Raw genomic sequence first — 14,104 nt, 5'->3', positions numbered from 1 at the left:
AGTCTCTAGTTCTTCGCTGTCATGTACATATACCAAATTATGGCAGTTCAATGGCCTTTGGGTACCACTAAATACTTATATCTGTCCATAAATCAACCTTTCATCAACCACTCGATCATTAATTATGATTGGCAAAAAGATTGTAAATTAATAAATAAACGATAAGTTGGGTACAAATATTTAAAAAATATATAAACTTTACTGATTGAGTACACGAAAAACGTATTAAAAGTTGATCGGTACTCTAATTTAAAATACTGTAGTGCAAAGTAATACAAAATGGGCGTTGGATCGGTTGAAGATGTTAGTTTAGATTTGTTCGAAAGATTATATTTCTTCTTCAAACTCTGGGTTCTTATTACTAAAGTCACGATCTTTTACAACTTCGTAGTATTTAATCTGACACGTACTTTACAACGTCTATCTTTAATACAGGTGTTTCAATAAGTATTTAGTATGATGTATTCTTAAATAAATAAATAGTGAAATGGATAATTTATTTATTTTGTAGTGCAGGTAAGAATACGTTTAACATCACCAATATAGGTTTTTAACCTAAAGAGAGCCTTGCAAGTATCTTCTCCTCTACTATGTTCCTTGAATCGTGCTATACTAATAAATAAAAATTAGATTAAACTACAAAATTAGCTCCAAATTTATATAATTTATTCATCTAAATGTCTCGAAGATTATTCTTACTATGAAACCAATTATTGATAGTTTAGAAAGATCATCATTAATTTATATTTTTGACGATATCATCAAGAATATTTAGATTTTGCCAAAGGTTAATAAATATGTGTTAGTAAATTCTTATAAAACTTACAAAATTTGATGATAAAGTTAACGCATAAAACAAAATATTACGCACATACTATATTATATAATATATAGACACGCAGTAAATTGAACAACAAAGACTTTGACAGAATCCTTAAACTCGGAAGTTTTCAAACTATTTTTTATTTCGGAGATCTTGTTAGTTATCCTATTAAATAGGGCAGATTTTTTGTCTGAGCTTGAATTTTTTGTAGTATTAACTTTTCCAAGGACTTTATCACGCAAATATTGAGGCACATGTACACAGTAATTGGTTAGTATAGTAGCTTAAAACCCGAAAATGTATTCAAAATATATTTTTTTATGAAAATTATGTCAGAATTTGTGGTAGGTATTATTATTACAGCATCCCTGAATAAAGCCTTTGAATACTTACTTATTTTTCCCATTACCACCCGTCACTTCTCCACATCCACTATTCAGGTTTATACCATGGCGTAACTAACGTGACAAACTCTTCAATTTTGTATTGACAGTGTCCCAAGAGGTCTTGATTAACGTACACTAGTGTGTATGTTATTACTATTTTCATATTATAATATATTACGGTCAATCCTCTAGATAAGACTTTTTTACTCGCCATAAAATATCCAGTTGAGGGTCGGACTGACTTAAGAAGCTCTTACCTTTCAACCGACATATGTAAACACTCTCAGAGCATGTGATCGGCATCCTGCAATTCACCACATAAGCAAGTCGGAGATTTTATTAGGCCAAACTAACAGAGCTTGGAGGCCAAACCACCGCACACTAATAGGATGCTTAACACTTACTCTTGCAAAAAAATTGAGTATTCTAGCTGGAATTGCATAGTCCTAAATCCATTCCTAAATATATGATTAAAACCGCCCTTTAACATTGTAATCGCGTCTAAAATTCACAAAAAGCTTCTTTAGGTCATCCAATGAGATCTTAAAGCCACCTGCAGCGGAAAGAAAAGCAAGATAGTGTGAGAGATTCGATTAAACAGCCTTCTTATCGGCTTGAATTAGAGTGATCAGAACTACTCAATTACGAAAAAGTGGGATACTCTGATACTTCTTCAAAATGAGTAACACGTAATGGTCTTTCGTTTTTCATATAGTTACACGATGAATTACAATATTATGTTTATTGCCAATGACCCGGCCAATGGTTTAAAAGATTTTAGGCGCATATTTTACACGGATACAACAGAGGAAAAAGCTTTATTATGGCTTTATTTTAAAACGTTTTTATTATGTCGTATTCTTATTTGGCCGGTGGTTGTTTATCCGGTACAAATTTTGCAATTGATTTTTAACTAACTTCCCGACTAGCTATACATTTGAAACTTTTAGAATATATCAGAACATGATGCCAGTAAATTTTTTAAAAACTATTAGCAATCTTTAAGTAGAATTGAATTCATTTTCAGTTAATTCTGTTTGGTATGAAAAGTTATTTCGGAAGAAATCCGTAATCCAATCCACTATTATTGGTTGCTAGGGGTCTGGGGTCCTAGCAACTAAATTATTAATATATACGTGCGTTACTATGGAAATCAATTTCTATCAAGTACATTTTTTTTTGATCGTTTTAGATAGTCAAGTCAAGTTTATATGATTCAACAAAATATTTAAAAACGTTATCTTCTAATAATATATAAAAAATAATATTTGTTTGTGGGTTTGTTTGTTTGTTTGTTCGTTTTGAATGCACTGCCATACCGTTCATCCGATTGCGATAAAACTTTGTCAACTTATTGCTTGCACTTTCGCAAAGAGTATAGGCTATACTAATATATAAAAATGAATGTCTGTCTGTCTGTATGTCTGTCTGTCTGTGTGTCTGTCCCGTATGCGTTCCTATACCATTCATCCGATTGCGATGAAATTTTGGTAAGTGGTTGTATGCATACCCATGAAGGTTTCTAAATTAGAAAAATCATTATTTTCTTCTTCTTCTTCATTCTATCTTCTTTTATTCGTATTGTTCCTATACCATTCATTCGATTGCGATGAAACTTTTATCGGTTGTTGTGGTAACACCCGTAAAAGTTTCTGAATTAGTACAACCATCTTCTTCTTTTTCTTCATTCTATCTTCTTTTATTCGTATGGTTCCTATATCATTCATCTGATTGCTATGAAACCTTCATAAGTTGTTGTGGTAACACCCGTAAAGGTTTCTGAATTAGTACAACCATCTTCTTCTTTTTCTTCATTCTATCTTCTTTTATTCGTATGGTCCCTATATCATTCATCCGATTGCGATGAAACCTTCGTCAGTTGTTGTAATAACACCCGCAAAGGTTTCTGAATTAGTACGACCATCTTCTTCTTCTATTCTATATTCTTCTATTTGTATGAGTTCCTATTCCATTCATCCGATTGCGATGAAACCTTCATCAGTTTTTGTGGTAACACCCGTAAAGGTTTCTGAATTAGTACAACCATCTTCTTCTTCTTCTTCTTCATTATTTCTTCTTTTATTCGTATGGTCCCTATATCATTCATCCGATTGCGATGAAACTTTCGTCAGTGGTTGTGCCAACACCCGCAAAGGTTTATGAATTTGTACAAACATTTTCTTCGTCTTCTTCATTATATCTTCTTTTATTCGTATGGTTCCTATACCATTCATCCGATTGCGATGAAACCTTCGTCAGTTGTTGTGATAACACCAGCAAAGGTTTCTGAATTAGTACGACCATCTTCTTCTTCTATTCTATATTCTTCTATTTGTATGAGTTCCTATTCCATTCATCCGATTGCGATGAAACCTTTATCAGTTTTTGTGGTAACACCCGTAAAGGTTTTAGAATTAGTACAACCATCTTCTTCTTCTTCTTCTTCTTCTTCTTCATTATTTATTCTTTTATTCGTATGGTCCCTATATCATTCATCCGATTGCGATGAAACTTTCGTAGGTAATTGTGCCAACACCCGCGAAGGTTTCTGAATTAGTACAACCATCTTCTTCTTATATTCTATCTTCTTCTATTCATATACGTTCCTATACCATTCATCTGATTGCAATGAAATTTTGATCAAGTGTTGTGCTCACGCCCGCAAAGGTTAATGAATTGATAAAACTATTTTCTTCATCTTTTTCTTCAATTCTATCTTCTTCTATTCGTGTGCGTTCTTATACTATTCATCCGATTGCGATGACATTTTGACCAGTTGTTGTGCGCACGCCCGCAAAGGTTTTTGAATTAGTACAACCATCTTCTTCTTCTTCTATTCGTATGCGTTCCTATACCATTCATCCGATTGCAATGAAATTTTGATCAAGTATTGTGCTCACGCCCGCCAAGGTTTCTGAATTGAGGCAACCATTTCTTCTTCTTTTTTATCTATTCTATCTTCTTCTATTCGTATGCGTTCTTATACGATTCATCTGATTGCGATGAAATTTTTGTAAGTTGTTGTGCGCACACCTGCAAAGGTTTCTAAATTAGTATTATATAAAATACAAAGTTCGTTTAATCCAATTTTGGTTTGTTAGTGCATATTAATAACATTAATAACGTTTGCGTATTTTGGATTCGATTTTAGTTTAGTGTTCTTTTGTTTGACCTTTACTCCTATTAGAATTATTTTCATATTGATATATTGTATTACACAGATATTTTAATATTAAAAAAATAATTACCTCTTATTATTTTTTAAATATCTAAGATAAATATAACCACGAAGCGACCCTGTGCGAAGCCGGGTACTTCAGCTAGTATTATATAAAAAGTTCTTTTTATCTTGTAATTATTTTATTATTAATTATTGACGTTGAAAAAAGATTATTGTTTATGTTAAGATAAAATAATTAAATTGTGTTAAAAGTTTGTAAGCGATAGTGCGTATTATCATTTATTGCAAATAGATTAGGTACCTAATTTAAAAAAAATGTGTATTTTCTTATAACTGATTTTTTTATACTTAGTATTAAATTAAGTACACGTTAAATTCCATTCATTTCCTTGTAAAAAAACTGCACATTTAAAACTGACAATTTTTGTGGGAAATATAAATTAATACCATGAGTTTGATTGGCAAGTTTAATGTAATAAGTTCATGTATACATAATATAGCTGAAGCAGATATATAGCGTGACGGATACGACCAGGCTAATATTGACACTCAAGACAGTGTTGGATTGATAGCATCCCTTGCAGGGTAGCGTGTGGTAGGGTCGTACGTGCGGACAAATACAAGTAAGAAACTGGAAGCGTATCCGTGACATTAGGTACATTTCTCAGCAATATTGAGCCACGCTGAGTTGAACATCTCAATAGTTTAGTCTCTGGGGTTATTACAAACATATTTTGGTAAATTCAGCTTATATATTGAGCTCTTGGTGATAATATGTGATTATGTAAATATTCTTAAAGGACGATTTAACAATAAAAAATAACCATTTATTTTATTCAACGAATAATTTACAAGATTTGAGAATGTATCATTCTATGTGTTGAACATGCATAACTTGAAAATAACTCAGATAATATATAATATCTATTAGAAAAAAATACATTTGAAAAAATATGACGCCCGACATGATTTTTGTACTGTCATAACGCGATTTGATAATCATTTTATGTAGAACCTACTAGTTAACATTATCGTAATTAAATAGGAAGCCTGTAGCTTAATTGGTTAAATCCCGTCAGGCGCCGTATTTTTTTCAAATGATATTCTTTCTAGTAGGTATATATCTGAGGTATTTTCAAGTTATGTATGTTCAGTAAAAAATGTACAGTAAATTATGTAAAAATGTACAAAGAATATTCTTTCGTAATTATGTACCTACGTTCAATAAGGAATAATACTATTACATAATTAATTAATAATAATATTTATTCATTAAATTTTAAAAAATGTTCAAAATACTCAATAACAATCAACCAGTGTGTATATCCTATAATCATTATTATAATATAATATGACTGTGGCACATGGACATTCTAAAAATGAAAATTTCAGAAACAGTATGGTATGGTGAGGTGTGAGTTTTGTGGAAGTATGGGTTAATGCAACACACAGAATGACTGTAATTAGCTTGGAGAGACATTCGTTCAGTAAAAAATTTCTGCAGAAAAGACATTTTGGGATTTCACCACTGTTGGATTATGGCCTCCTCTACCTCTTTCCACTCTTCTAGGTCACTAGTACCAATGATACCAATGATACTAATATATGACAGCATTTATCTAAAGGTTTTCCACGGTTCAGACTTTTATACTCCGTTCTGTTTGAGCAAAAGCATGAAATAACATTTATTAACATTTTTACAAATTAGTCGTTGATAAAGTTTCCTATACTTATGGTTATTTATACTATTTTTATTTGTCAATGAATAAAAATAATGTTTAATACATAACATTGAAGAATGTAATACTCTTTATTTAATATTAAATTATTGGGAATAATTCAGACACACACATTTTATAATACTTATTTTGAAAAAGTATTTTCAGAAAATATTGGTGTTGAGCGAAACAACTTAACGTTTTTCCAATTTAACATTGCATTTAATGAATCAGTCACCATATTTATATATGTAGCATTTTTATTGAATAATAAATACATATGCATAATGAAGAAAGTCTCAGAAATATACATACAGTTACAAAAATATTTTTTCCAAATTATTATGTAATATTATTATGAATGTATTTAAGGTGGTTCATATTATATATAACTTTATTTAGCCAATGAATTATTAGAATTTACTGTCCATTAGATAATATTGACAATTCTTGTTAGCTATCTCTTAAGAAATTATGAAAACTCGGACAAAAGAGCTTTTCCAACATTAAGTAAGTGTCGAGGTTTTTCACTCAATAGCGCCCTCCTCGTGACATCTAAAAAAACATTTTCCTATTATTGTGGCGTCAAAAAAACCGTCAAAATCGTAACGAAGGTTATTTCCAACTCTCAATCGGTACATAAAATGGCGTTCTATTGAATATATATGACAAGTTGAAGGGTTTACCATCAGAGCTGAGAAGCCTCAGACGTCCAATTGCTCTTCGTTTATCAGGATTTATGCAAAACCACTGTTTTTTTATCAGTATATATATATAAAATTATAATGTCCGAAATCAATGCAATTATTGAGATATGTAACATAAATTCGAAATCAAGTAGTCGGTAGCTTCAAAAATAAAATATGAATATATATTATTGATAAAACGTACAAAGCTGTTTTACCTAAGCTTAAAACATGCTAATAAATTGTCAAATAATATATAATATATTGTTTGTAAAGTGAAGACGACTATCTAATAATTCCATACAAATGACTAATCATGATTGAAAACAATATGTACACTTTTTTTAGATTGTTCACGTGGTATCAAATTTGTATTACAATAATTAAAATTGTCACAGGATTTTCTACTGAGTAGTAGTTAGTACCTATTATACCTAAAGTTTACAATTTAAGGTCATATATTCATTATTTTTTTAATGATATAATTTTGACGGGATTTAAACTCATGGTTCTATGATCAAGATGCAAATAATGTTAGACCCTGTCCTACGCGAAGTGTCTTACGTATGTTGGAAATATAAAAAAAATAATACTATTAATAGTTTTTTTCATATTTTCTTGTGTTTGAGAATAAAATATAAGAAACTTGGATCAAACATTAATAACTTGAGTAGATAACAAAAGTAATATATTATTTAAGTTAGAAATAAGTTTTTTGAGTAATATTAAACTAGTAAAAACATATTTAAAAAAAATGAAGAGGGTTGGTTCTTCAATTAATCGCACATGAAATAGCTTGTCAGATAGATAAGACTGACACACGATCTTTAAACCATGAACGCCACTGGCCTTATTCCCTTTCCAAAGATACCTCATTTGTCAAACTCCCTTCAAAGGTTTCTTCGCAAATGTTTTTTAATGAAAGGAAAGAAGCAAAATGAAAAGACGAAGAAGTTCATCAAAATCCCCAAAAATTTGGCCCCCAGGAAGTCTGTCTTAATATTAAATTGTTAACCTTCCTCATCCTCGCACACACAAACCGTAAAAAGAAATCCAGCGTTTACGCCGACGTCGTGGAAATTTGTTTTTAAAGAAAAATATAAAAGCATCAGTTGCCTGAGAAAAGACTTTTCCCTGTTGTAGCTGACACAGCCTTTACTGTGTGTGTGCTTTTTTCTATCTGGAAAATATATTTTGAACATTTTCTTCTTCCGTGACATAAAAACATCCCAAGTTAAGATTAATCAGTTAAAAAGAAAGTTTGTTTACGTTTTTAATACATTATTATAAAAAAAACCTATTAAACCAATGGTTTTAATTTACAAAATATAAATATAAATTATCTATCTTTAGAGCAACTATTAATTTTACGCTGTATTAAACGTTTATCGTCTTAATTGGTTACTTTATTGGTTCATTTACAATCCGTATAATATACTGGCAAATATTAATTTTCACGTTTCCACTAATATCACTCGTAACACTACGGTCTTCGTGATCTCGTCGCAGAACAGATGTGATGTTTCATGATGCTGTGTATCGTGTGATTAACTTATTTGATGGGACCATTAAGGTTGATTTGTTTTTTATTAATTATATTATGTTTGTGGATGTGTTAAATAAGTTAATTTTATAGTTGTATTTATCATTTTACTATAATATCTACATAAACATATACTGTCTTTTTACGTTCTTCTTATACTAGTTGTTATTTTGTAATTCATTTTTATAATTTTGTATTATTTATGTATTATGGCGCATTGGCCAATCTCTGTAATACCGTAATACTTTTTTAAATAAATACATAAATAAATAAATGAAAATTATTTATAATTATAATTAAAACATCATTATCAATCAAATTTAAATCCATATTGTTTTTTGACCACATCCAAATATCTAAATTACTCTATTGTTTGCCAGCTTTCTTCACTCATCATCACCATTGAGATAGCAATAATTTAGAGTAGATTCAAGCTGTTTCCTTGTAGCCTAACGACTTATGATTACTTTCAAAATATATAGCAGAAAGATTAGGAGCTAAATGAAAAAAAACTCGATAGATTTTAAATTACACTATAATAACGTATTTTCCTATTTTTTGATATTTTTTTTGATATTTTACATGGGGTATTTAACGTATATTACTATCATAACGTTACTAAGAGATTTGGTGATAAAGAGTGACATAATAATATCTTCACTGCCTTACAAAAAAATTAATATTGCGCGGGATTACATTTTGTCAACACCTAACTGTGATGCGGGGAGAGACTGCCTGAGCGGCTCAAAATTAGTATTGGGCTATAGCTACTTGGTTTCAATGAGCGAAAAATGTTTAAGTAAATTTCACAGAACGAGATAGAAGCTCTCTCTTCATCTAGGCTTGATGGAATTAAAAAGCAATATAAACATGTTGCACACTCCAAAAGCTCACATATCACTTTTTGTGGCATATTGCGTGAAACTATTATGACGAGAAATACTATTTTGCAAATAAAATATCTTTCATAATCAAGGTACCTGTAAAAAGATTAAAAATACTATTATCTTCTCACACATATTATTTCATATAAATCTTTTTTAAATCAATAAAAAAATCTTTAATTTATTGCAAAGTTATAAGGGTATGCAATCCCGTTAGATTTGTTAATCTCGAAATGCTGGAATTGAAAATGCTGGCTCCCCAGATTTCTGGATTAGCTTTCTCGTTATTTTTGTCGGAAAATGCGCATTTTTGTGAACTACAGAAGAATATCTAAAAAAATGTGGCTAGTTTTTCAATAAATCACTATAAAATATACGAAAATTGTTATTTAACTCTTTGTACATTCATTTTCCCATTATTTATGGGAACATAACATCCACTTTATCTCATTTTACGAGTGAGTAATTTTAATAAATGGCACCGTTTCTCTTGTTATTTTTTTTTTAATATAGTAGACATTTTTTTCCATTTTGTCATACCAATAAAAATGGCAGTCTAAAGATTGTCTTAAAATAGGGTCAATGAAAAAAAATCTTAATATTAGTTGTTTTTTTTTAGAAAATGCGGAATCTAAAAACAATATATCTATTATAAGACAAGAACTGATAAATTATAAATATATATATATTTATATATATATTAAACTTAAAAAATATTTAAATAAAAAATAATGTACTTTCTACTGAAAACTTTTACCAATAAAATTCTGGGATCCTTTTGTTAGAATAAATCCATTAGGAATACTGATTTCGATAACCCTATAGCCTAAATTTAGAATAAATAAGATTTTAAATAGCTTTATTATTAGCCACCATGGCTAATTTTGGTAAGTTTGTGCCACTATTTCTGACCACACTAAATAAATAATCATATAATATAATATCTAAGCACAGATATATAATATAATTGCAAATTTTCAACATATTATATATAAAATATATAAGCTTCAAGAATGGAGAGAAAGGCAGGATTTAGAGTATATACTTACAAACATTTTATATAATACTACAGTTTCCCTATATTATATTATAATTGTGTTCCAAACTCGAAAATTAATACTAACAACAGATAATCATGAATCGGTATACGACTTATATAATATTATATCGAACTGATTGAAGTCTGTGATTTAATATATTGGGAATGATATCATTCAACTGCTTTTATTTGATTTTTTTTATTATTACATATCAGTGAATTTGTAATATTACGCCCCGTCTGTGGTGAATACGGAAATAGGGGTAGTATAAGTAATACATAAAAACATACATAGTAGTGACATCTAGTGAGAAAATTACGAAGCATGCAATTAAATTCAATCCACTGAAAAAATAGGTTTAAAATTATTTTTATTATATATTTTAAAATCTACCTGCTCAAAAGTAAGCATTCGATTATTTTATATTGTATAGTATTGAAAAGTATTTCTTTTATAGCTGATTTGTAGTAAGTATTTTATAATTTAAAATAAATGAATTTTTGCATTATGAATTATACCAATCTTTTAAACCATGTCCAATACAAAGAAAATCATATGGGCCTCTACAGAGTGGAGGTTTGTATTAACATATTTTTGTTTTGTTAGCTATGCGGTATATACTCTGACTCCAACCAAACATTGAAAAACAATAATTGTATTTGCCAGATCTAGGATTCGAACTTGGGATCCGCGATATCATAAACCGACGCGTAAGCCGCTCGGCCATCGTGAATAGTAGCTTTTAAAAATTTAAATGTGTAATAATTCATCGTCTGGTAACTCAATCTGGTAATCTGGTAACTCTACTCTGAATAAAAAGTATTTTAAAATTATAATACTGTTTCTTTTAATTTTGTTGTACCGTCGATTTTTTTGAGTACATTCTATTTAAATAGATGTCTCATAATTCCGTCACTAGCCGACTCTAATACATGTTACTCTCCACCTTAAGTGAAAATCGAACACCCTAAAATGGCGTGCAGCTTTTTGGTATCAATTCACGATACTTAGGGTTCGCAGTTAATCTTTTCATCTCGAGACTTGACCCTCCCACTGCCATTTCGACATACTCACCCTTGCACTATTTATGGCCGACTTTCGTTTGCGCGGAAAACCCTTTCATTGGTCTTCCGGTCCCGAGCGTGATTTTCCACATAAAGCTTTCATATATTTCGGTGATATTGAGAAACTTGTAAAAAAAATCTAACGTAATAAATGTTACAAGTGATTTCATATTGATCAAAATAATATATGTTACTAATAAAAAATCTTTGACCGAAGACACTGAATTGTCTCTATTATAGATCGGAGATCGAGAAACTTTTGTGATATTAGCCTAAATCTATTTGTGTTAGATATTTTACCCCCTCCTCCTAATTAGCAGGAGTACGTCGATCCAAGCTGGGGCTTGACTGTCTTCAATAACAGTAGCTCTGTCCGCTTATTCTTAAGCAAAGAGCTCACTTTCCAGTTTAATACCCCATTAGTGTACGGCAGTTATTGTTAGCAAGCCGTTTGTTTGTTTGTTTGTTTGTTTAGTAAACATTTTTTTTGCAGTAAAACTACTTTAGCTAATAGCTAATGATCGTTTGATTGAAGTTGAAGTGAAACGAAAATTGGAACCGAGAGGGATGATATAGTGAGAACGGTATATTGCGCTTTTTTCTTACACTCGGAGCGTTAGTCAATTGAGAGAGTGGATAATATTAATTTGAATCACGCCTAATATCGCATCTAATAACCTACCAGATGTTTGCTGCGGTTAGAATGAGGTGGACTACTAAGATTTTCTATATTTATTTAGATTAATAGCAATCGATAATAGTTATTTTAATTTTCTTAAACAAAAAAATGTTAGTAAATTGATACTTACGTTGAATAAATTACTCTTTATGATATGTACTAGGTAGTATGTTTATTATTTTATGATTGTTACACTCCCCATATTATTATCATCAATAATTCGTGATGCTTTAACAGAAGGTGTTCGAGATATACCATTAACGTTTATTCATCAACCGTCCGAATAAAAAAAAAGTCTACTCCATCCATATCTATCTCTCCTTCACATTATATTAGATTTCTTGATATTAGTTTATTTACCAATTTATTGTCGTTAATTTGGTGCACGTGACCTAACCAACGCAATCTTCAAATCACAATTGATTTACCTGCAACCTTGGTCCGGACCGTAGATATCACCATTATATTATATTTTGCTCCAATTCTTTCTTATTTCTCTTCGTTGGGACATCATTACTGAGGATCGTGATCTAAATGATATGGCCATTATTCGGTATTTAGCGGCGCGCATGGTCTTTGCCATCCTTTATTATCTCATAATAGTTTTCAGAGCTCGTTCATTTTGTATAGTTATTGTCCGGGATTCCGATGAGTACGTCATCACAGGCTTTTCTCACAGGAGTATTTTGTAGAGTGTGTTTTTAGTTGGGCGTTCTAGTAAATGACATAAAAAAAATTACAACGACATAAACCACGTACGTACCATATTTATTGTAGTAGCACCCAATTCAATTAAGGTTACCTATGTACTTATATCCTTTCAGTCTTTCAGATATTAGTTTTATTATTTTTATTTCAATAGAATTTTATTGCAATATTAGACTTTTCTGAATATTATTTAGGTTTTTTACTTACACATTCTACGGTGAAATAAGATTAACAATCACTGTTCTGGCTTTAAGTGTCATTATAATTTTAAAATTAATTTGTTTTTTTTAATATAGTCACTAGCAAAATTATAATTAATTCCCCTAATGAAACCAATTATAAAATATAGAAACAAATTTAATTAAGCTGGCTGTATCAAAGAAGTGAAATCTGTTAATTAATATTAAGTTATATTATAACAACGACCCCAAAAGAGAAACTATTAAAAATAATGAATCGTCAAAGGGAGAAAGTAGAAGAAAACGACAGAGTTTCCAGTGTTAACTTCGAAAATTGAATCAGTGTTCGAGATTTTAATACTGAATAATAAAAGCGAATTCCCTTGCTCTTTATTAAAATCATTCGCGCAAGTTTTCATTGGGTCAGATTCTTAATGTCATTTATTCCCAAGTCCTTAATGATTCGTAGAAAATGAGAAATTCTCGAGTCCACCATGTCACTATTATTTGACAAAGTGAGTTTTCGCGAGGTTTTCAACTTATTTGTTAAAACACACTTTCAAAGAGAATATCATTATAATATTTTATCATAAGACATTGTTAATCTAATTTTTTTGAGTGAAAAATTTGCTTAAAAAATCTTTGAAGTAATTTTAGATATTATGTCTAACACACATACTATCATCAGTATCATAAGCTGAGGTCAGTACACTGGTGAATGAAGTCTTCCTCTAGCTTCTTTAACTCTTATCAGTCCCTAGTTCATTGCTGTCCACTCTGTACATCCACCAAACTTTACGAGTTAGTCAATGCAGAGGATTTAAGAGCGACCTGTATTACCTCTTGTGTACCACTTGTTGACATTTATTTGTCCAACAATTATACACTAGCCGAGTAAGACTAGAGTCTAGAGGTGAGTTGGAAATACTGTTACCAGTTTGTGTACTCAAGTTTCGGATAAAACTACCCATACTAAGTATTTGTGGCCCAATTAACTTATTCCAAAAAACTTGTGATGATATCATCGCGAGTCGCTGTTCTGTGCACTCGCCAGTTGGTAGACTTTCAACACTATTGACATTAAATGCGCACGAACGAAATAGCACCTGAATATAGGTATATTTTAATTTATTAGTCTATTGCGTTCGAATTTATGGATAATAGGTCATCAATTTTGTGTCGCAGCACAGTGGTGAGATGACCCACAGGCTTA

This window comes from Rhyacophila brunnea, unplaced genomic scaffold (genome assembly GCF_057557595.1).
Source record: "Rhyacophila brunnea isolate RB1 unplaced genomic scaffold, BYU_Rbru_1.0 scaffold_15, whole genome shotgun sequence".
Classification (NCBI taxonomy): domain Eukaryota; kingdom Metazoa; phylum Arthropoda; class Insecta; order Trichoptera; family Rhyacophilidae; genus Rhyacophila; species Rhyacophila brunnea.
The sequence above is the reverse complement of the archived record's forward strand: the minus strand, read 5'-3'. Positions refer to the sequence as shown.